The sequence below is a fragment of the Molothrus ater genome, chromosome 9 (genome assembly GCF_012460135.2).
Source record: "Molothrus ater isolate BHLD 08-10-18 breed brown headed cowbird chromosome 9, BPBGC_Mater_1.1, whole genome shotgun sequence".
In the NCBI taxonomy this organism is placed as follows: domain Eukaryota; kingdom Metazoa; phylum Chordata; class Aves; order Passeriformes; family Icteridae; genus Molothrus; species Molothrus ater.
Window position 1 is genome coordinate 15,041,391 of NC_050486.2, and position 24,955 is coordinate 15,066,345.

Consider the following 24,955-nt stretch of genomic DNA (forward strand, 5'->3'; position numbering starts at 1 on the left):
ACAGCAGGAAATCAGTGACAGTTTTTCCACATAACTCTCCTTTTTAACCCACAAATTCTGAGATCTCTCTCCCTGACATTCCTTTTTTTTCATATCCACAGCATTGTATTAGTGCTGAGATTAGTGCTACTGGCCCTCTATATGGAAAAGAAGGAGAGACCAAGGAAATGAAGAGTGTGATTCCATAAGAGCTGTTTCAAAGCTTGATTGTGCAGATGGTGGAATTGGCAGAACTAAAGGCATGGTGATCTGTAGACAGGGAGGAAGGCACACGGGGTGGGAAGGGTGGGGGCAGAAGGGTCTGGAGAACCTCTGCAGCCAGCTCTGCAGCTGGAGAAACTGTAACATGAAACAACTCCCTTGATCTCTCATCTTTCTTCCCTTATTCTCTCCGCCTATGTAATTGCAATAATAAATCTTTTCTGTTTCTTAACCATCTTGTGGCCATTGCAAACATTTAAGAATTAATGCAGTTCTCACACATGATGCACATGTTCTTCATGTCCCCTTGTGTCCCTCCATTTATTCATTTATCATGTACACACAAAACTCCCATAAAATATTAATCTGAAATACAAATCTATGTTTGCATCCTGGGAGCATTTGCATATAGTAATGTTAACGAGAGTATTAATTCTGCATGCACAGTCTGTGGACTGCACACAGGGCCAAATCTCTCTCGGCAACTGTGCTGAAGTCAGTGACAAATTAAGAAACATTATTTTCATATTAAAAATGCTGAGTGGAAGGTGACAGTTTCCTAGTACTGAAATGTTGTCCTTAAAAGTCAAACAAGAATATTTAAAGCCTTATTTTCAATTTTTCCTTTTAAGAATTCCTTTGTAAAAGGAATTTTATACTGCTCCATGTTTCTACCCAATGGTTCCTAATAAATTGGTACAGTCTAGAAGGAAAAGGATTTAATTTTTTTAACAGTGCTGTAATTCATGGGTCCTGAACATTTATTTTGCTTTTTTTCCCTGTTGGGAACATCAAGAGTAGCTACACCTCTTCCAGTTTGGGAAGGACATGCAGTTGCAGATGGACCAAAAATAATTCAGTTAGGCTGGAGAGAGAATCATTTGCTCTGGGGTAACAAAGAGTGAAAACTGTCTGAGCAGGCATTTGATGAAATGGAAATAGCAGGATGATCTCCTGTGGTGGAATAAATCTTTGCACCTCACTCCTGGCTGTGAGCACAGGTGGGGTTGTCCTGCCTTTGACCGTGGTGAGAGCCCTAGGGCACCTTGGAGGCCACCGGGAGCCATGGCAATGCCTCTGGAAGAAGGACACATTTCTTGGCCTGGGTTTTACTCTGGAAAGAGGGACGGAACAAACTTGTCTGATCCCTCACTGTCCAAGGCAGGCTTAAGACAAAATAGTGCCAACAATGAAAGATGGGTTCTTTGTGTGCACCCAAATCCCACCAGACTCCCAAATAGAGGGGCACTGTTACATACACCCCTTGCCCAGGTTCAGTGCATCCCTGCAAGTAATGTTTTTCTCAGTGGTGGATTGTTAAAGGGTTGCATTTCCCTCAGTTAAACTCACCTCACTGAAGGTGTACAAAAGATTTTTTAAGGGAAAGTCCCTGCAGCTGAAATTGGACCTTTCTTTCTGCAGGGACAGTCTCTGGTGAGAGGCAGTTGCCAAAGCAGATCAGATGCCTGCTGCCAGGAGCTGCACCCCTTGGGGGAAGGCTGGAGCTCTCAGCAGATCCCTGGCTGCTGTTTATGGATCTTGCAATTCTCTGTCGATGCTGCAGAAAATCAAAGCACTCTTGTTTCAGCAACAATGTATTTTGAGTTTGACTTTATTTCTATTCTGATACTCAAATTCTGATGTCTGCAGTTTATGAAAACACTAAGTGCCTTACTGTCTTCAGGAAAAATGCCATTGATCCCTCAACTCTTTACTGTAAAGCATTCATATGACTATACAGCTTTTAAAAGTATTATAAATGAATCATGTGAGACAACCTCCACAGCTGGAGTTAAGCACTTCCATGTGCTTGCTGAATCAGGGACCAAGTTGTTAGGAAGATCTTTCTGGACTTACTGGAGATCCATAAGAAATTGTCTTGAGTTAACCAAGCCATGGTATTTCTCTTAATCTTTCACTTCCTTCTTATTCATGCTTAAATGAGACACATCTGTTTCCATTTTTCACATTGTTCTGTTATGTGAGTAACGATATCAAGCTTTCCCCCCCACACACACACTGTGAAAGAATAAATTAGTGTTAAGTTTTGTGAAGTTCTTTAAAACACTAAAGCAAAACATCTGTTTCAACTGCAGGTCATTAAGATAAAAACCCCTAGTCTGTGTGCAGTGCAAAACTGCCAAAATTTTATCAGTTCAAACACATTTCTTTACCTGACTTTTACTATAACAAGTGAAGATGGTGAAAGGACAGTAAATCTTTGTCAGGGATGGAGCAGTTAAAAGTGTTCAGTGTAGTAATCCACAGCAGCACCTTGCAGTAATCTAGTGAATCTGATCTGGAGATGCCTGGACATTGCTGCACTGTTACAGACTTCAAGCTGTCTCCTTGACCTCCACATCTTCCAGCCAGGCACAACACTGTGTAGGGTTGCCTTATCTCCTGTAGATGTTTGTGTTACTGAACTTCAGCTATGAACCTTCCACCCACCCCCAATAATTTAATTGTTTCCAGGGCAGGTGGCCAGAGTAAAGCTGAGCTGGCAAATCTACTTTACAGGTGAACTGTGACACTCTTTCCATGCCAAAGCCCAGATGTAGATGTCTGTGTTCTTTTGTTGGTAATGATCTCCTTTATAAAGCATTTTGAGGTATAGAGATGAAAAGCCAGCAGCTACCTGAGAGCTTGACTATTAATAAATAATCAATGTTAAACCTGAGTGCATTTCCTGCATTCTATAGGAAATGCCAAACCTTGCAGACAGGTCCTGGCAGGCAGGTAATAACTTACTCCTACAAGAGGCAGTGTCCACCTCTGATTCCCTCTGTCTTTAATTAAAAGATCTAGCACCTTCCTTAGTGTAAAGGAGATGTTGTGTATCATGAATGTGCTCCAAAACTGGATGTGGCTTTTTTGGCATCTTAAGATAAAGTACTTATTTGTTCTTCCAATCTGCCAAAGCAACAGCAAATGAAGTCTTGAGCAATTCTGCTCCACTATGCTCACACCCTCCCTGGAGCAAATGAATGGGATTTTGGGGTCTTTAGCAGCCCTATGCACTTTTTAAAAGCAGCACTGTGGGTCCCTTTTCATTTAAACCCTCAGTTTCTGAGACAGGAGAGTGTATATATATTGCTGCACTGAATCTGTTCACCTGCAGCTCTCCCCACCCCCAGCTTATGAGCATGATTTCCTTTTATGCACTGCTCTGTCACAGCTTGGCAAGTTTCCCAAGACAATCCATACCAGAAAGGAGAATATGGCTGCTGAGCAGCTTAGACAGGAGAAATGCCTTATGTAACAGATTCATTTAAATACTATGAAATGTTGGGACAGGCGAGACAACTGAAAGCAAAATGCAGCCCTTAATCTCTAGCATCACTTCTGCTTGCCCTCACCATCATCAGCATCTGATAGTCACTGCCTGTCTCCATTCACATCTCCATCTTTTTCAAGAAACTGCCTGCGGCAGAATGTTCAAACAGCCTGGCAAGCACTTTTAGGAGAAGGGGTTTTATTTATTTTTTTTTCTCCTAATTCTTCATGAGCCTCATGAGCATTTCCCCACTAATATGCCTGTGGCATCATTAGGTGTTTAATGAGAGTGATGTTGCTTGAATATTATTGTTTTTATAGCTCATTTTGTTTTGACAAGTCTTCAGTTCTGTGGCACTTTATAGTGTGCAGACTTCCCCTTCCTATATATTACAGATTTTGCAGAAATATTACCACAGAGGTGTTGTCATGAAAGCTGAAATTAAATTGTCAACATTCAGTATGTTTGAGTGCAATACGTGTTCAACACCACAGCAGTTTAATGACATCAATTAATTATTTTAGTGTATTCCTTTATAATACTGAAGCACCAGGAATACTCCAATTAATGGCCATGTCTTAGACAGCAGTTCAGTCCAATTCTGCACAAACAGTTCTGTTTGGAATCTTCTAGCAGTTCCCCAAAAGACCAGCTTGTACTCCAGTGGATAGTGGATCAGAGTCTTGTTCCTCACATCCAGAATCTGGATCATTATAGGTTGTGCTCAGATGAAAAGTTCCAGGATTGTACCTGCAGAAAACAAGGTTGCTGAAATTGGAAGTATTGAATAGACCCATATAATATCATTTTACCCCTTGCATTTTATCTACATGTTGATGGTACTGCATCCATTTCTTTACTGATTAAATTAAATGGATACAGGTTTTGTGTCAGTGCAAGAAAAATGGCTGTATTTTTAACATACTAATAATTACCCATTAAGTTCTCACTGTTATGTTATCTTCCAAGTAATTTTACCTGGTTTAGGCTGCCAGCACATACTTTCTTACTGCCACAGTGGCAGAGCCTTTAAAACAACTAGCTGCTGTCAGGAATTTGACTTGCTGGCCTTTACTGAGATGAAGGGAGTTACTGGGGAGAAGGACAGTGAAGGTACTCTTGCTGCTTCCTTGTGCAGTGTGTCCTGCCTGACAGGAAAGAGGAAGAAGCTGCACCTCTCTGCAGTGCCTGTTCTCCTCCCACCACTCCACAGTGTGGCTGCGCAAATATTCTGCTCTCAGGATTCCTGCTGCAGGTCCCAGAGGTCTGTGCCTGTGTTCCCAGCACAGGCAGTGGAGCTGCACAGCTCCAGGAGTACATAATGTTAACAAAGCACTAATTGTATACATAGCCACTGTTTCAAACATTCATATACTGGCTTCCAAGGACCATACTTTTATGTCTTTGTTTACATTTAATAGCAGTTACAGTGGTTAACTGGCTTTATTTTGGAAACTTTGATGTTTCTCTTGCCAGGTACTGGTGCTGTGAGGATCAGAAACAAAGATGTGCCTTTTTACTCTGTCTTCTGATAGGTTTTGTCATTTGGCAACTGTTGTTCTGTTAGACTTTGCAGAATTTGGGCAGGATTCTGATCTCCTATAAAGTGACACACGCTTATTAGAATGCAGAAACAGGTTTGGGGCCTTTTTTCTGATTACACCATACTGAGTGCCATGCATGAGGAATGAGACGCTGTCTGTTATTATGTGGCCAAACAGCTGCAGGAACTTCTAGTGAGTGCTTTTAAATACTAGTAAAATAAAAATCAAAATAACATTCCCATGAAGCAGAATGTAAAGCACAGGTACTCTTGCAAGTCTCCCAGGCTCTGGAAAAGAATGATCAAATCTAGACCAGGCTAGTCTTCTTATACTTAAAGTTCCATTGAAGTAAAACATAAAATAAGGAGAAATTTTGGGGTCTTCTACAAGTTCTTTTGTGGTAGGTGCTTTTTCTAGTCTCTTTTCAAACCCAGTCCAGTGTAAGAAAAAAAAATCAAAATTTTAATTTCTAAATTAAATGAAATGCAAGGCTTGAATTTGTGGGGTGTTTTTGAGATCCCATATCTAGGAGGCATTTTAAGTTGAGGTTGATACATACTACATTTTATATTAGGCTATTTTTCCTTTTAGGTCCACAGGTAATCACTCACATGACATTTCCAGTGGGGTATTCCCCAAGCCATTTAATTTTCCTGCTCCTGCTGGAAAATTGTTCAGTCAGCCTCCCCTCCCTGCAAGTAAAATATCCTCATCCTGCTCAGAACAAAAGAACTGCCAGGTGTAGGCAGGCCAATAGTTTTGTCCATCTGTCCAGTAAAAGTGCTCCTGTGTTACCAGTAAGGCTGTGTTGCCTGAGCATGATGTGCCCTCTGAGACTCCCTTGGAGTGCTCCAGCTGGGATGCTACAGGAAAATTGCTCAGAAACCTTCTCAGTTTGCCCCCCACTTGCATAGAATCTGGATCATCTCCACTAAGTGACTTTCCCTGAAGCACCTCCCTACCTGTCCAGCAGAGCCATGTGGCTTAGTCTTTACACTCAGCTCTGCACCTGTGTGTGTGCCACGCCTGCCCACACCTGTTCAGCACCAGCTGGCCATGTGGCCCTCTGCTTAACAGTGATGTGTTCTTCATTACCCCTCCACCTGGCCCTGGCTGCCATCTGCAAACACTTTGGGCTTCTCACAGTCTTCTTCCACATTTGGGCGGCCACAGCTACAAGCCAAGCCTTTTCTGCATCTCTCAACCCAGAGGAGGATCAGCTATCGTCCTTCCCAGAAGGGAGAGTGACCTCCCCCCCACCTCCTTCTCTAAATTGTTTGCAAAGCAAAAGGAGGGAGCACTACAGATTTTGTTCCTGAAGTGAAGGCCTGAATGGCTTGTCTCAGAATGGACTGAAGGACCAGAGTGGTACTCACCATCCCAGGGAGGACACCAGCTGGCTGCTGCAGCAGGATCAGAAGGCTGGTGGTCATGGATGAGGTTTTGAACATAAAGGTAGGGCTGTGTAGGTTGTGGGTTGTATGTGGTACGTGTGTTCTGGTGTCACATGAGTACTGGAAGGGCTTCACATGGTATGCTGCTGCCATGGGATAGGGGTACCTATAAGCCAGCCCCTGTGTACGTGTCGTGGTTGTCCTATCTTGATTCCCAACACCTCTGCATTTAGGAGCTCCCCAGGCTGTACTTCACAGTGAGCCTTTCTGGCACAAGAGGTACAAAGGGCCAGAGTTCACATATGCCTGGAGTTAGAAAGGGTGGCTCTGTGTCCTGAATGCTCACCCTTGTTTGCAGCCTGGGCCTCTTGTTAACAGCAGGTATCAGCTCCCTGAACTGCTCTGAAGCACCATGATCTCCTGTTTCTGGGTCCTGTGCAGCAAAAGCAGGATGTGTTCTCAGAGGGCGTTTTCAGCCTCTCTGCTCTCAGCAGGCTGCAGAGCTATTTGATCAACACAAGCTTTGACAGGCATCATTAATTTTCCACAACCTACTACTTGAAACTCCTGAAAGGATGGGCTGTCACTGTTCCTTGCAGCCCTTGCTGGCCTGAACTGCCCTCTGCACTGTCCTGCTGCAGCACAGGAAGGCTGCATGCCTCGAGCCACTGCTCTCCTCCTTTAGGCCTGAGATTTAAATCCTGTCACTCTGTCAGTGAAAAAAAAGGAATTCTCAATATAGAATTACTTCTTTTTAAAGGATGAGATAAACTGTAATGCATTAATGGTGAAGTGATCATATACAATTCAGGCTTAGTGAGTACCATTGTCTTAAATTAATCCTAATAAGCACTGTTTCCCCCAACATGTGCCATTTTAACAGTCACTGTGGAGAGCTCTGCTTCCTAAAACTATCACAAATGAGATGACACCCTCCTCTTTTGGAAAGCATATTGATAAAATGTGACAAAACATGGTTATTGCTTATTTGTAAGTGGGATCCTTTAAAAAGTACTCTCTTACATGGATTGGGTTAAATGTCTTGCTGATTAAGACATCTACATGAAATATTAAACTGCCATTATTTGGATCCTGTTAAAATTGAAAATCAGGATTCTCTTTTGTGCAGATTAAGTAAAAACTTCTATGCTGTTTTAGAGTACAATATAAATGTGGTAAGTAAAAGCTAGAGGTATATTTGAATGACAATTCACACATAATGTCTTAAGAAGAAATTCTAATACGCTTGGGATGAAATTAGAGGGACATGTTTGACACACTAATAGACAGATTTGAGTGCTTCCTGAGTGTTCAGATATAGCTTCTTCTGCTGAAATTCCCAGAATTACACTGCTGACTATTTCTGCTTTTAGAGATACCCCATTTTTACTCTATGAATTATCTGCACAATCTAACTAAGAATACCCTTCCAAAGCTTTATCTGAGTCCCTTTCCGCACACTTTGTTGGAAGCCAGAGCCAAGGCCTGTGAAACTGGGACAAATTTTAAAACTGAACATGACTGTTCTTCTAAGTTTCCTCACTCATTCTTTTGACTGAGAAACCTCTACTCAGCATGCATTCCCGGATACTGAAATAAGTATTTTGCAGTTATTTTAAATACATAGATCCTTGTTAGTAGGAAAATTAATGCTAGAATTTTCAACCAGAGCCTGGTTGAAAGCTCAGTAAAGTCTTTGAACGAGCAGTTATTTCAATGAGCTTATAATGAGACACTTTAGTTCATATGAGCCTCACACTAAAACCAGTAGTGAGTGGTATAATACAAGATCTGCCTGCAAATCTCAAACCTGACAGTATTTCCTGAATGAGATAATGGCAAATGAACTGCTGTTCAAAATAATTCACCTGAGAGTTTAAGTGGGATGTGATATGGAAATACTGGCTGGACAAGAGAGAAGCAAAAGTTTTAATATAGCTTTTGATCATTGCACTGAAGATACGTTTTAGCAGATGAGTGGTAATGGATGTGGGTCAAAGTGAGGAGCTAAGAGATGCTCCTCTTCCTTTGGCATAGAAAGGGATTGGCAGGGAAGTTGGAAAGGAAGAACTTACTGAGTAACAATGCTGTCATTTTAATAACCCTAGGTTGTACCTTGGTCTTTTTTGTTAACAAACCATGCCATATACTGATTCTGTGCAACTACAAAATTTAATAAATCATTTTTCACAATTGCATATTAACTCTAAGACTGTATAGAACTATCACAATTTTATGTAGTTCCCTGCCCCCCCCCTTCTTTTCAGGATTCAATTACAAAGATGTCTGGTTTTATGCCCTGAAGATATATACTTATCTATACACTACAATATAGTCTAAAAAAGCTTTTGTAGTTTTTTTTTAAGCTTTATCCCTGATGTTAGAAAACTCAGGTATATTCATAATTAATTGTCTTGGTCAAAACCAAACTCCTTACAATTAAGAAACAAACAGAAGGTATGGCATATCAAACAGACTTTCTGCTGCTGTGATCTTACCTAAACACAAAATAAGATCCACAGTACTTCCACATTAATAATAGTAAAATGGATTTTTTTGCTTTCTTTACTTCTTTAAAAGCAATTGCTATGTCCTCCCATACACAAACCTCTAGCACTTTACAAATAAATAATAATTAGTCTTTTTGCTTTATTATGCTTAAAGCATAAGGAGAGGAAGGTGTGTATGTCCATGGAATGGTGAGGGAAATCAGAATTGCTCATGTAGCAATTGCCTACCAGGCAGAGGAGTAGGAAATTGCAGGGAAAAGAAGGCAGTTTGAAAGCCTGCCTGGCAATGATTTTGATGATTGAGAGACACTGTTCATTTTTCAAGTGCTGCTAAAACATATGGAACTTGCTTCTTAAGGCAAAGGGTTTTGGTGAAGATGTCTTCACTTGGATCTTTGTCCTGGCTTCCATCTGGCCAGATGACTTTGAAGTACGGAAGTGGTGGGGGTTGGCTAGCAATGCCTTTTCCTTTTGGGGAGGGTGTGGAAATGATCTTTGTCTGAGGGAGGTGACTTCCCCATGTTGTGCCACCTGTGTCCTTCACTGGACATAGAAAAGTCACAACTTTGGATATGGAGTGTGCCTGAAAGGATTCTTGTCACCAATTCACCAATGTCACATTGACATTGCTCTGGTCTCTGATGTGTGCTGCAGCCCTGGGTGTGACCCTGATGGTAGCCACAGAGGTGGATGTGGGAGGTGGGGTGACACACCCTGAAGGAGACAGAATGTGACACTCTCAGGCCTAGTGCAGTTTCCCTCTCGTCACTAGCACTCTGCCAGCGTAGCACAGTCGACAAAGGCCCAGCATGTGGCCCACAGTGGCCAAAGTGGTAGGAGCTGGATTCATTCATGCTGTGACCTCTGCAGGGGGATGTTGAGGCTATCAGTGTGACACTTGAAACAAGGATCTTGAAATTACTATGTCTGTCTTCTCCCCGAGTATCATTTTGGCACTATAATGTGAACTGAATCATTAGATAAGCTGAGCTATGATAATTTATACCTATTAGATCTAGGTCCTTTTCCATCATCTATTGAAGGCCAGTTTATTGCCACTGCTTTCTTCCCCTCACAGTAAATTATAATTAATCAACAGATTCAGGAAGCAACCTGTTATGGTTTCGTTGCTCATAGCATATTTTCATATATTAATGCTTCCTGTGTGTGATGCAAATGGCAACTCTCCAAGGCAAAGCATTGTTTTTAAGAAGGTCAGTGTTATAATGTATGGTGGTATTTTTCTACACTAATCTGCTTTCTTGTGGTCTTTGAATTCTGTGAGACTTGAGCTCAGTAACTCAAATGTGAGAAGAGAGATGGCAGATCCTCCTGAAAGGAACACACATGTAGGCTCAGCTATTGTCTTTTTTAATGAAAGATCTATTAGAATAACGCCTGATGAAATAAAATGAGCATGAGGGCTAAGGTTAGTGAATGACTATTGATAATTAATCCAGGATTTGTAATGTTTACAGTAGTGGTACCTGTAGAACAGCTAAGAATGGAGCCTGGTGTGCCAGGCAGGCAGTGCTGCCCCCACAGCTGCTCCCTCTGATGGGTGGCAGATGACAGGAACACTCCATAGTGGTGAGCCTGAGAACAGGAGACGACTGTGGCAAGCTGGGCACGAGCTGCTGTCCTGACAAAAGCTGGTTTGTAACTGCAAGCACAGGCCTAGCCAAGGGGAGCAGGTCTGAGCAACAGCCACGGAAATCTTCGTACCATTGCCTATGGACAGAAGCTGAGCAGTGAGAAAACAGTGGCAGTTGTCTTATGTAATCTGAGCAATCTTCTCTGAGATTTCAAACACACACAACAGTAGGACAGTTCTAAAGGCAATCCACAGTGCAAAGCAGTAATGTTTCCCTAGGCACGCTGTCTAAACACCCTTCTGTTGCAAAATACTTTATTTCAGGACTAACCTTATCTTGGGATCACTGTTAAGAGAGACATAAGAGAGACAATTTTATCTATATGTTCTTACTGCTCTCTTATTATTTTACTGGTAATTTTAAAAGTTTAATTCATATTGACAAAGATGACTAGAATATCTTGATTTATGGCAGAGACTAAATTTATAAATAAAATACTTTTTTTGTTCTGTCTGAAAAATAGACAAGACAATCCTCTTTAATTAACATGACAATTGTATCTCAAAAGGGCCTGTGAAAGAAGCAAGCCAGCAAAACATGAATCAACAGCTCAAGCAGAAAAAAAAAAGTATTAGGAAAAGTCACCTTCCCCTTTTTGTTTCTACAATGTTGAAATAAATTAAACTGCTCCATATAATTCTTTTATTAGTTCTTCTAATATTTCAGTTGAAATAATGTTGATTACTCTTTGTTGAAACAACCAGTACATTGAGGTCCTGAATTCATGGATATTAGTGAAATCTGCATTATGTCATTGTAGGAAAGGCCAAGAAACCAGAAACATCTCAGTAGAGTGTAAAGAAAAACTCAGTGGCAAGTTGAGCAATGAAACACAGATACCTTTCATATCATGTTTCTGTGTGCTCCTTTTTGTAGTTACAAGGGTCTAAAGACAAAGACAAGACAAACTTTATACATAAAGATAAGGGATTTTATTAGTACAACCATCTCACCTTAAAAAAATCCCATCACTATATCTCAGGTACTCAAAAACTCTACTTTTTCAGACTGTAGTAGTGTATTTCATAAAAGATGCTACTTTTGCCTATAGAGACCTTTTTTGTCTGAAAATCAGACATCAAGAATCATTTCAATTTTGAAAATGTTATGGAAGACAAAATTTTCTACCAAGGGCTATGGTATAAAGATGAGATTGAAATAGTAAATGGAGAAGGAAAATTAATGGGTTAAATGTAATGTATCCATTACATGACAGCATTTTGTAAACCATACAGCCTTAAATTGTTCCATAACTCAAAATTATACAGCTTAATATTTTATCTGTTGTTATTTTGTTTGCTGTACACAGGATAACCAGAATATATGTCAACTGAATATGAAATGTTCAAGGAATGATGCATATAGTGGCTCTATTTCCATGGTGAAGCTTTTTGCATAGAGTTAATGAAGTGCTTGGGGTCCTAGGGAATTAAAGGTGCTATATAAATGTAAGAAATTATCATTAAAAAGTTTTTCCCTCCAGGCATTTGGGATTTTGCTATGTGTTACAAGGAGGCATTTGCAGTCTTCTTTCATTCAAAATGCTTCAGCTTAAACATTTTCCAACTCTCCCTCTGCAGCTTCAGCTACAAAAACGTTTATATGAAGAAACCGTTACTAAATTGGTTCCAGTTAATCATACTTTGCTGCTAACTTGAAAGAACCTGCCTTGGTTTAAGCTTTTTATAGCCATGTTGAAGATCAGGAGGAACTAGGAGCATCATTTTCTCAAGAGATTTTCAAATGCTGTTTTAACCATTATTAGGCTTTGTCTACGTTGGTGGAGAAATAATCCAGGCCACAGCCAGAATTCCTGCAAACAGAAAGCCAGCTGTGCAGTATCTGGCTTGATTTTCAAGGATCCTAGTGTGCTGTTCTCTACTGGCCATTACATGTTCCTTTACTGACATTAGAATGCTTCACTGGTCCTAAAGTTTCTATTTTGTGCAGACATGCAATCCCAATTTTGTGTCATTTGGTGTCTGTTTCTCAAGTCTTCTTAATCCATCAGGCAACCTTTAAGATCATCTACTACTTTTCACATACTACAAATGGCAACAGAAGTGGAATTAGAAATAAAAAAAGACTTCTGACATCACTGGACATAACCTTTTACCACACTGCCATTTTAATGAAATACTGAATTTATGTTCTTTATTCATTCACACCAAATGTGGATTTTTTGATCCACAGATTATGTGAATCATAAGCATTTTTAAGAATCCATTAGTGCTAATGGAATTGGGCCTCTTAGTTCAAGTATTAAGTTAAGAGATTAAAAAATTGCTAGATATCTTTATTAATAAGTTGTGGGATTTGGCAGAATTAGAACTGAAGTTCAGGTTTTGTTATGCTAAGCATTTTACTTGTTCACAAATAGATGTGAAATCTAATAAAACATTGCATCTTCTGTAAGTTAATACTTTTATGGAATTTGGGGATTTCCTTCAGTTATTAATTGCAGAATTGAAGCAAGAATTGCTATTCCTTAAATCTTACCTTCTATTGGGCAACATATATTTAAATTAAATAAGGGTGATGACCTTAAAATGATTGTGTGCAATAAAATATATGATTTTCAGCAAGAAGCATAGGGGTAGCATTAATATTTGCTTTTCACATTTTTATTGTTTGTATTTTGGTTAATGTGGAGCACATATCCTGTTAAGAATCTTAGAAGGAATCTGTGGATTGCACAAGATGATAATGTTTCTTTTGTTTAAGAGCAGTGGAAAAACTGTCCTTACAAGCTCCAAAATAATTAGAACTCGATTTTATAAATGTATATTTTCAGAAAACAAGCTTAATTCTCAGAAGAATAATATTAGCACTCATTAGGGGACTGAATGCTTTGGGGTACTGTTAATGAAATTCATAGCCTTTTGCCTGTGGGCTATCAGTTTGAATTCAGTCTAACTCAGTGGAGATTGAAAATTGGCCTATTTAATGGCCTTTTAGTCATCTCTAATGAGTTGAGTTTGGTGGGTCTCAGTCCCGCAACATAAGCCGCTCACACTGCCTTCTCCTAACTGGCAAGCTCCAGAGAAACCCCTGAATTTGATGGATTTGGGGAAAATTAGCCTCTGGTACCATGGAGAAAAAGCAAAGAAAAGCAAAAGCTGTGACAGACAATGGTTGCATGAGCACTAACACACACATTGTTTTTAAATGTGGAATTTATAATGATATGTAAAGTTTATAAATTAGCAAATTAGCTGAGCATGTGACATATGTTGCCACACAACTATACTGATTGTAACATGACAAAGACTCCCAAAGGGGATATCTACACCTGTGCATAAGATCATGACAACACATTAAATGTTTAAATGCCTCTGGGATTCACTTTTGTCAGGGAAAAATAGGATCAGAACAGATATCTAGGTATCTGGATAGTAACTGCAGCTACAGAAAATTATGCTGAAAGCAACTATAACCTAGTGTGCCTCCATTACTTCACAGCAGTCAAATTCTCTATATTTTCCTTATAGATAATTAACTTAATATTAAAAAACATACTAATACCATTTCCAGGATCCTGTAGGTATGCCAGTTTTACTTATCCATATCGCAATAGAACTGTTCCTAATGTCTAACTGAAAATTCTCAGTACAGTTTAAAGCTGTTACGTTTAGACTTGTCTGCAGTGGACTCAGTGGAACAATGGATTTTTCTCCCCATGGTCTTTTATTCTCTAGACTAAAAAATCCCACACATTCCTATTTTCAATTAGGGTCACAGCTTTTAAAATGGTGACTTTTTTCCCCTCCATTCCTTGTACTGTCTTCTACTGGAAGTTTTTGAAAGACATTTTTCTTGAAATGCAGAGGCCAAATCTGAACACACAGATGAGGCTTCACCACTACTAAAGATGAGGAATTCTTCCTATGTCCTAGATATGACAGTTCTGTTTATGCATCTTTTTGTAGTGCAGCTTTTTTCACAACGGTGTGACATTGTTGATGCATGTTCAGTTTGTGATTTACTCTGATCCCCAGCCCCTTTTCTGTAAACCTGGTGTTTATTCATCTGTTCCCAGTCTTGCAATTGTGCAATTGTTATTTTCCTGCTTAAATGTTGAAGTTGGCACTTGTATTTTTTTCAATTGCATCATATTTCTGCAACTATTTTTTCAGGAAAGTTTTGAATTCTTTTCTTGTGCTGTAACATGCTTCCCGCTCTGCCAGTTTGGCATTGTTGGCAAATCCAATCCATGTAAACTGTATTCTGTCACATACATAATTAGACTTGGGACCACAGTCATGACATACCCACCTCCAGGGAACTGTATTTGCTGTCCTGCTATTTGTCACAGTGAGACGTCGCTGGTGTAATTTTGCACCACTGCAGTCAGTTCATTATGTTATGTCTTTTGCTTGCTCAATTAAGACTTCTCTGAGATGGTGTCAAAAACCTGACTTAAGCCATAACTGACCGAGCACTACTCACATCCAAGGCCTGTTATTCTGTCACAGCTCAGGCCGAGTTTGGCTCGATATGATTTTTTTGACAAATCTATGTTGGCTCTAACTTACCACTTCATTAGTTATCCTGTACTTAAAGATGTGTGATTATTTGCTTCAGTACTTTTCTGGGAATAGAGGCGGGAATGATTGACAGTGCTTGGCTCTACCTATTCCCCCCTTTTGAATTATATGTGCCGTGTTTTTCCTCGTCCTCTCTCCTGACATCTGTCGTGTCCCTGAGCACACTGACCACCGCTCACACCTCTAACGTTGCCTTTATCAGCTTCTCACTCGAGTGTGAGAATCCCCCAGGCCCGGCACGTCTGAAGGGAAAAAATTAACTCATCTAAGCAGTCGCTATGCACTTAACATTCTCCCCTGACTCCGGGAGAATTCCCTCTGTAAGCCGGGGCTCGCTTCAGCAGCCTTAGTCTGAGGAGAGAGTGGCACCGAACGTGTCTTTTTGTCACCTCATGGCTTCTTGCCCCCCGCTGCGCTCAGGTTCCCCGCGCCCCCGGCACCGGCCGCAGCAGCCGGAGCCCGAGCCCGAGCCGGGCTCTGCCTCCCCGCTGCCTCGGGAGCGCCCGCGCACATCCTGCCGCACCGGACCCGCTTTCCCAGGCCTGCGCGAAGGGCAGCCCGCCGGACGGGCGACGGCCGCGCTGGCAGCCGGCGCTGTGCGCCCAGCGTGTTTGGGGAGCCGCCCCGGGGGACATTCCCTCCGGGCCCGAGGGGGATGGGGACATTGCCTCTGAGCCTTAGGGGGGGACGGACATTCCCTCCGAGCGGGCGGGGCCGCTCGCGGGACCGGGCACGGCGGGGGCGCGCTCCCGGCGGGGGCAGGGAGGGGATGCCGTGCGCGTGCGCCCTTCGCCCACGGTAGAGCGCGTGCGCGCGTGTGTGCGTGTGCGTGCAGCTGCGCGCGGAGTGGCGGGGCGGTCGGGAGGCTTGCGGGATGACGTCACGACGGCGCGCGCAGGACGTAACCCCGGCGTGACGCACAGCCCGGCGAGCCCGTGAGTTTCCCGTTACGATTTAGTTTTTTGTATCGCGCCCCCGCCGCCCCCGCCCGGTCGCGGAGCGAAGGGGGAGAGCGGGAGGCGCAGGGCCCCGCGGGGCGCGGGCCGGGGCCGAGCGGAGCCCACCCGATCCGGGCCGGGCCAGGCCGGCCGCCCGCCCTAGCGGCGGGTGGCGGAGCGGGCAGCTCTGCCCCATCCTGCCGCATCGGGAACATGGCGGCCGCCTCCGACCTGGTGCGGCACCGCGGCTCGGCCGCAGCCGCCCGCGCCGCGGTAAGTGGCCGGGCCGGGGCGGCGGTGGCGTGGCGGAGGCCGAGCGGTCGCAGCAGGCGCTGGCCTCCCCGGCCCCTCCTTCTCCAGCCCGCCTTGTGGCCTCTCTCCGTCCCGAGAAGCGCCCCTCGCCACCTCCCCGAGCCGACGAGCGGCGTTCCCGGTGCCCCGGCCGGGCGGGACACAAAGGGCTGTGTCGAGGAGGGTTTTGTTCGGTCACATGAAGCGGCGCAGCCAGTGAGCGCGGAGCGGGGAGGGGGAGCGGGGCCGCCGCCATTGCCAGGCGCGGAGGAGCTGGGCAGCCCGGGGCCGCCGCTCGGGGCCTGGGGCCGGGCCGGCGGCAGCGGGATCCAGGTAATGCCCCGCGGGCGGGGGCGGCCGGGCGGGACAGCGCCGTCGCTCGAGGGTGGCCGGGGTCACTCTGGGGGCCCGCAGGCCTCCGTGCCCTGCCGCCGCCCGCCCCGGCGGGTCCCGCAGGGCCGCTTGTGCTCCGCCGCGCGGCTCCCTAGTGTGGGTCTCGCCCGCGCTGCCCCCCTCTGCTGGCGGCCCACCCGGGAAAGGTTGCGCTGCCGTCCTGGGACAGGGGGAGCGTGCGCTCCTCACCCTCCCCTTCGCTCCCTTCTCTTCTCGGCCTGGAGCGGGCAGGCTCTGAAACGCCCGGTGTCGGTACAAAGGGCTGGCGAGTCCCCGGCCCGCCGCCGTGTACCCTCCGGGAGCGGGAGTAGAGCTCCCGGCGCAGAGATGGTTTACAACAGCGAGGGAAAAGTTACCAGTTCAGGTACCAAAGTCGTGTGTTCGGGCTCCCAACAGCTTCAGGATCTGGTGGTTTCTCTGACGAAGTCTGTGTTACCAGTTTGCAGTGATGAGCATCATCTTGACAGATGGAACGGGTGTGAAATGTAGAAAGTTTTATTTCTTCTTATGGCTTATGTGTAACCTTCAGCCTGTTGGCAGTACCTCTGTCGTGGTAGTGTGGTCTGTAAACTGACAAGTCAAGTGGTCATGGAAAACAAGTATGATATATCAAAATAGGCTTCCATCAGTACTGTACAGCTCTAGCCCTTTAAGCAAAACCTCATTTGCAGTGGTATTCTGGTTCCTGCCTCCCTTTCCAGCACATAATTTAATTATGAAGATTGTGTCATGGAACTTTACTTTCAAACGCATATGAAGAATGAATGTGCACCAGATTTTAGAGTGAGAAGTCATTTCATCTTGTGTAGAGTAATGAATTAACACATTAATTAATTGACAGGGTTTTTAATACAAGTTTCAACATAATTTTTGATTCAAATAATAAAACAAATTTTAAAGAGAAGATTCTTACAAGTGGATGGCGAAGTGCTTCAGAGTTTTGGTAACTTAATGTGATTCTTCTGTGTAGAATTCTTTACTACCTGACTTGTGCAAGGTTGGTGATTTGAGGACAGAATAAATGGACTGATTAGACAATGCAGGATAAATCTGGGGAAGCTTTTAGTGGGTCACATAGGTGCAGAGAAAATGCAGCAATTTTCTTATTGGAGAGGAGTTTAAGCAGGGTGCATCAAAGAGCAGAGCAGTGTGACAATCCTGTTACACTGACTTGGAGTCAGAGCTGATGTTGCAAACCTGCTTAATGTAACTGCAGAGGAATATGGTGCAGAGTTATACAAGAAATACAGTGAGAATTGAAATCAATAATCTTCAGAATATCTTCTTGGAATAGTTTCTTCTGATGTCTCATATTCATTCCTACAGATTTCATTTTTAATAATAAGACCTATCCAAGGAAGAGAAATTTTGTAGAGGAAAACACCCATAATGTCACTAAAGAGACTTGACTTGTCTTTTTATACATTTTTTTTTCTTTTGTTCAGTCTGAATGATTTTTTTTTTAATTTAAAAAAAAGGCTCTGAGCAAATATCACTGTAAAAAAAAAACCCAAAACCAACCAAACAACCGAGGTGTACTACTCTGACTTTTTTTCTTTTTTTTTTGAGTCCAGTGTCTGGTTTATGCTTAGTAGCACTAAGAGGAGCATGCCTAGGAAAGTATGAAAGTTCTTAATGCAAAAAGATAGTTGAACTCTCAACAGGTGACCTGGCTAGTAGGAGAAAAAGGCACTGACCACTTGGGGCATCTTTGTGAGGTTATTTAATACAGAAAATGTTGACTGAAATAGCAGCTGAAAAAACAGGATATTAAACAAAAATGGCATTGCCTTTGACTTTAACTGAATTTCATATGGACACTGAAGTCAAGGGTTGTTAGTGGAGTTTCTTGAGCAATAGTTTGTGCTTAAGCTTGCAAGTATTAGCACAGCCTACCAGTGTGTATACTTTTTTAATTCAAGCCTTTTCAAGTCATTTATGGAGTAAATGGAACTAAAAAACTAATAAACTTCTCAATAGTAATAAAGCACACACAAGTTCACACTGTTATTAGTTTCAAACCCCTTCAGGTTTTTAAAAGCTCTGAGAACTTAAAAATGGAGAAAGTACGGAATAGTAATGTCACTTGCTCAGCAGCTTCACCTGAAGTTGGTTTGAATTAAAGGCTTTTGAACAGCTGCTGATTCATTGTCCTCATATTTTTACATTTTTCAGCAACTTTTTATCTTTAGCAAAGTCCAAGTGATGTAGCTATCAGGGGGCTGCCTTAGGATACTTGTTTATGCCTTTATTCTTTTAGTACCAAATGCATTGCTCCAGTGTTAGTTACTACAAGACACATTCAATTAGTTTCCTCTGTGCTCTGGATTGCAGAGCATTTTGTATTATGTATTCAGAGATTGGGAAAATGACAGTAAAATTAAACAATGTTGCACTCATTTAAATTGATTTTGAGACTGAGTAAAACTTGGCATATACTCCAAAACTGGATTTGTTCAGATGAAAATAATATCTGCCCTGCTTCAGAGTGTAAAGGAATCCCGGTGAAATGAACCAAAACCAGTTTGTCTTCTCTGAAAATGTATTTGTTGGTCTTCTTGAACACTCTGCCTATAAGCCAAATCTATAATCTGATTTTTGTTAATTAACGTTTTTCCTTGCTGCAGTTTTACCAATGTAAATGTAAATTTTATATTGGTACTGCATATAGAGCTTAAGTTACCAGTGGAAATTGTGATTGTTGGTCACTCTGGCTGATAAACATAAAGATACTGTCAGAATGAGTTAAATGATTTCCTAAGTTTATAGTATAATGAAAAAATATTCTTTTTATGCCTAATTAACAAAAAAAATCCCCAAAAAACCCAGACAGAAAGCTCACATAAGCATTTATGCCTGTATACATTGTGTCCCTTAGATCAATTAATAAGAACTTTTTGTGCAAGCAGTGATAGTAGCCCACATTGTTCACAGAATTGTAGAAAAGCTCTTGGATAGCAAGGATGTGAAATGGCCATGTAAAACCAGATGCAAATACTGTGCACCTCTATAGTGCAGTAATCCTATGGGATGTAATTTGGTGCTCAAATCGCAGTTTACTATCAAGAAAGACCATGTAATGAGTTTGCATAAACTTCTAATATGCATTGTTTTCAAGATTTGAAAAAGCACAATAGGCTCTGTTACTTACCTAGTCTGCAATTCAGTGTCATGTAGTGAATATTTCATCTTGGTACAATGTCTACCCAGAATCTATAGGATTGAGTGATAGAGGAAGAGGAGAGCAAGCTTTTTTAAAATCACATAATCAAATATATTGTATAATAATTTCATATAAAATAATTTATTTTAAATCCAGTTGTGCTGCCTTCCTGTCACTGTTGAGCTGTACACAGCAGCTGTTAGGTTCACAAAAGCCAGGCCCTTACGTTGCCAGTGAGGTTAAATGGAGGAAGACAGTGGCTTAACAGTGTGTGTGTGTGTGTGTTCTGGTTGCACTAATGTTAACTGACATAACAGTTCTGAGCAAACCTGGGATCACAGAGAACTCTCACTCCAGGAGAAGTAATTGTAATGCTCTTGGAATGGGAACTGATGGTTCATACTAAATCCAGATACTGGAAATGGAATTCTCTAGTTGATCTTTATTGATTGATATTGAGTGCTTTGTCCTGCAAATAATTAACTAGTTTAAGGATGATGGGCTGTTTAGTAATTCAGTATTTCTTGAAACTTAATCCAGTTTATGTGAAGTTCATGCTCAAATCAGAATAAAGGTCAGATGGCTGGGTTTAGGAATATTTCAGGCCCCTGGTTACTGTGTTGTAACTTTTCAGCATGCTGAACGCTATGAGTTAGATACTTATCATACTTAATTGGATTTTTTTTTCTTCATAAAGGGACACTATTTTGGGAGTATTTGAATGCCTGTATTTTTTGCTTGCCTTAAATGGCTACTTGATAACATTGCATTTTGGGAAACAGGATGGGAGGAATTACAGGGTGCCTTATTGATTGGTCCAATTGTAGCTGAAGTCATCATTGTACCTTCGCTGTTCTCTGGAACAACTGTTAGCACCCATTTGTAAAAATATTTTTCACAGCAAAATATCTCTTGTGTAATTTACCTTTATTTACAGGCTTTCGCCTGATGCATCCATTTTTACTTTGAGTGAAAGACAAGGAATTCCTTAGCAAATGTAATCATTGAAATGTAGTAATGAGTCCCTTCTGCCTGCTTTTTCACAGAATACTATTTTGGTACATTGATGGCATTGAATTGTGCTTTATCCCATGTACTTTCCCAGTGTGGCTCTTTGGTAGGGACTGGGCTGAATTTTCCAGAAAAGGCAAACAGCAGGAGGTCAGGTGACTGCTTTTGGAAAACTGATCCTTTTCTGTCTGCTGGTAAAGCATGGCAGCTCTGAAGCTGCTCCTTGCTGCTGCTGGTAGGAAGTGGCTGTGGCTGTTACTGGCCTGGCTGCAGTCAGTGGGTGATGGGTGCTGGTTATGGTTTAAGGTTTTCATTGGTTTGGTTGGGGTGTTCAGGCTGATGGTTTTGGGTTTTTGTTTTTTTTTTTTTTTTCTATTTTAGCTTCAGTTTTTATTTTCTGGAGTGATTGTCCTCTGTGTATTTCTGCTGTTTGCTTCTGCTTCTACTCAGCTCTCCTAGGAGCACTATGTGATATAATTTTTGATGCTTACTTTTGGAAGGCCCTCAATGTTTGTTGTATAGTGTTTGTTGCTGATACCTTTCTTCATCTTCAAATGTGCGCATATACAACAGTTTTGTGACTGTTGGCTTTCAGGAACTGTCTCTGATATTAACTTAGTTTTCTGAATTTATCCTTTTCAGTCAGAAGAGTGTGGAAATCTATAGAATTTGTATCCTAAAATTAGGCTCCCAACAACCAAAACAGTGGCTGTAGGTTGTTGTACTTATTATTGTGTTTATTCTTATGTAGGTCATTGAATTTATGCATATAAGAATACTGTGTATTCTTATGAATGTTCTTAGGAGCCTTCACCAAAACCACCAGATTCTGTGTTCTCCCAGTGATAATTGGTAGGGAGGGCAGAGGAGGGGAATGGTTTTTTTCCAACAGCTGTATTTTTGTTGTTGCTACCCAGTCGGCTTGGTATTAGAAACAATATTTTCAACTGAGGACAGGCTCTGCCTGCAAAGTTCCAGTATAAATAACTTTTTTCCTTCACACAGAAGTTCTGGGCTTTTTGTTTTAATACCATAGCTGTGAGTGTATCCTCTGTGAGAAAGTCTTGATTGTGTGTGCTATCGCAGGGAGTGGGAAGTGGCAGTTCTGCAGCTGGCTTCTCACAGTTCTCTCCCACACTGAAGTGAGCACTCTGCCCTCTTTTGCTTCCTTTTTCATAGCATGCTTCTTGACTTATTGAAATCACCTGATCTTTTGTGTTCTTGGGCAAAACTTTGGAACTGAGAATCTGTGGCATGTAATGAAAATAGCTGCATGTTTATGAATTGTAGTGAATATTAGTATTCTGAAATTACTTTTAAACAGTTTCTCATCTTGTAGAAAGTTGAAAACAAAATGGCACTTAGAACTCCCTAATCAGGTAGTTATTAACAAAAGAAATATATTATGTTGTTACAGTTTTTTTGCTGGGGTAAAAGGGAGAAAATAAGTTGGGGAGACATGTGATGGTGAATTAACCTAGATAAGCCACAGTGAAAAAATTGGAAGGGTTTGGAGCAATTACAGAATGGGAGGGAGTAGAACTTGAATGTCTGGAATGCAAGTTGAGCTGAAATGCTGCAGAAACAGAGGTGGAAAGGTTGCTTGTGTGTTACATAAACCAAAGATAGTAGGTACTGTCCGTGGTCTTTGTAGATCTTTGCTTTGGGGAAACTATTGAACATTTGTTTTATTTAACTTGCTTTCTTGCAGAAGTGGTTTAGGATAGTGATTGGCTTTTTCTGTGTCTTTTTAAAGCCTTGACTGTGTTGGACAGTAGTGACTCAGGTGATGAAAAATAGTTGACTTGTTGGTGAGCTGCTTTAGCAGGGATTCTTAGAGACCTTTCCTTTTGTTAGTGTTTTGGAATACAGTACATCACTAGTGGTCTGTGCCATGTTCCCCTAAATGCCAGGCCCTTGTTCCCAGACTTTGGAGGTGGTGAGGCTTGCTGAGGATGTTCAGTGTGATTCTCACTGCTGTCCATGTGGCTGAAAGAGCTGGTGAATGAGAGAAATTGTTTCTTTCCTGGCATGTGTAAGATTTGGAGAGGAAGAACAGCTTGTCATGAAAAAAATTGTTCTCCAGGTATCTCTCTCTACTACAGTGGTAAGAGTGCTCTTGCTTTTCAATGTTTTACCAGCAGTAATGAGCACTAAAAGGTATAATGTATTTTTGCACAAAGGAAGAGTGCAAAAAATAGAAATTATGCTTGGGAGAAGGCATCCAGGTTCCTATATAACTGAAATGTCACAGTATTTCTAAAAATACCGTACAGGTACTGTGATAATTCATTTTTAGAAATGTCTTTTAGACACTAAAAACAACTTTGGGATTTGCCTTCCATTTTTTTAGTCCAGTGAAGTGTTACCAGAGATGGTGACTTGTCTAGTAAGGAGTTATGTCAAGAACCAGTTAGCAGTTGTGTTTCTTTGTCTGTTTATCTTTACAGATATTTATCAATATTTGTATATAGACAAACAATTTAGAGTTGGAGTATTGTGGTTTGGAACATCATACAAAGTTCTAAATGAAGGCAATATTTAGGATAATGTACTCACATTCAGTAAAACTGAAGGCATCCAGGTTCTGTAGTCTTTTCAGAAGTTCAGCTATGTCCATAAGGAAATTAGATGAGTTTTGCATAAGAAGTACTGCAGTATCACAGCAGGACCTTCCTTCATGTCATTTGGAGCATTAATGATGAGTTAGTTTTTGGGTTTTTTTTCTTGTGGAGCCATTTAGAGAAAGTAGGTTTGTTTGACTTCTGCAAGGTGATTGCTTTGATCTTTAGGATACTGGGTGCTGTTTTAAATAAAGTTCTATTTAATATATTTCTAGCAACTTGGCTTCAGGTCCATCTAGTAAGCTGCTCCTGAAGCGTGCCTGATGCATGCTATTTTCAAAGGATGTAAATATAAAGGAGAGAGGATTAATTAGAGATCACCTGTGTTGTGGTTTCCATGATCTTCTTTGATCAAAGTTTTCTTCCAACTTAGTGATACTAATACTAGGAACTAGGGTGCTTTTGTCCAAAGAAATATCTCTGTGATTTCACTTTTGTTATGACAGACAGTTTTACCTTAACTTTCCTTCCATTTTTTAAAGTAATTTTCCAGAATGCCATTTTCAGCAGGAAAGAGTGCTCTGGTTTTTACCTGCTTGAGGCTGTTCTTTTTCTTCATGTTTTCTGCCACTGTAGATTCATTAGCATTTCTTCCTGTCCTTAAAGGAGATTTTAGCATTCAGAAATAAAAACCAAACCTGTATGATGTTAAATCGGCAGCTATTTGAAAGAATGCAAAACTGTTAAGGTTACCAGTACTTTTCCACAGGACAATCCTATTAGTGTAAAAAACCCACCTCACTTCTCAGCCCTCCTCCCCAAAAAAAACCCCGACTGGAAAATACCAAAAAAAAGCTCCACCCCAAAACCCTCTTGGCTTTTTAAGACCAAAGTACAAATCTGAGTGCTTTGTGGCTGCCTATACCTCATAAAAAATCAAGGATACAAATATCTCTGTTTTCCTCTAAATATTGTAAATTCCAAAGAGTTTTCTGGTTCAAGGAAGAGCTTTGGTTAGGATATTCTGAAGGCTTAAATTTGGAGAAGTTGACCTGTTCTGTGCTGTAGCTTCCTTTGCTTTCTGTTTTATTTGTTCTTGGAATTTCTTTAGTTTTGTGGATCTGAGGATAAAGACAGGTTATTTCTTAAATTTTTAACAATCCCTTATGTATTTCTGTACTTTTATCAGAGTTCTGCAGCGTCATTCATGGCTCTTGTTTTCTCTGAAGCTGTTTAAAGTTAAGTAGGTATTAAGTAAGTGCTGAAGTTTTTTATCAGAATTGCTTTATTTAGTGTGCTTCCATATGTCGTCTTTGAACTTGAGGAAAAGTTACTCTTGCTCCTTTTGTCCATTTAAACCAGATTTCATATTCATACATATTCTCTCAGCATTGAAGTATTGGTTATATTTTCTTCAGTGTTTCAGTGGAAAACAAACAGGAGGTCTTGAAATCTAACTTGTATGCT

General features: G+C 41.4%; 1 protein-coding gene across 7 annotated transcripts in view; it reads left to right on the forward strand.

Moving 5' to 3' along the window:
• Positions 1-24,955, forward strand: part of ZNF644 (zinc finger protein 644) — a 74,632-nt gene that overhangs the window by 12,551 nt on the left and 37,126 nt on the right. For 2 of the 7 annotated variants that reach the window (XM_036387500.2, XM_036387495.2), the window contains exon 1: positions 16,092-16,339. The exons of 2 other annotated variants lie outside the window; for them this stretch is intronic. The gene's annotated coding sequence lies outside the window, so the exon portion shown is untranslated. Of the gene's footprint in view, positions 1-16,037; positions 16,064-16,091; positions 16,340-24,955 lie in introns of those variants that run through there. 3 more of the 7 variants (XM_036387496.2, XM_036387502.2, XM_036387501.2) reach the window with 3 other exon arrangements.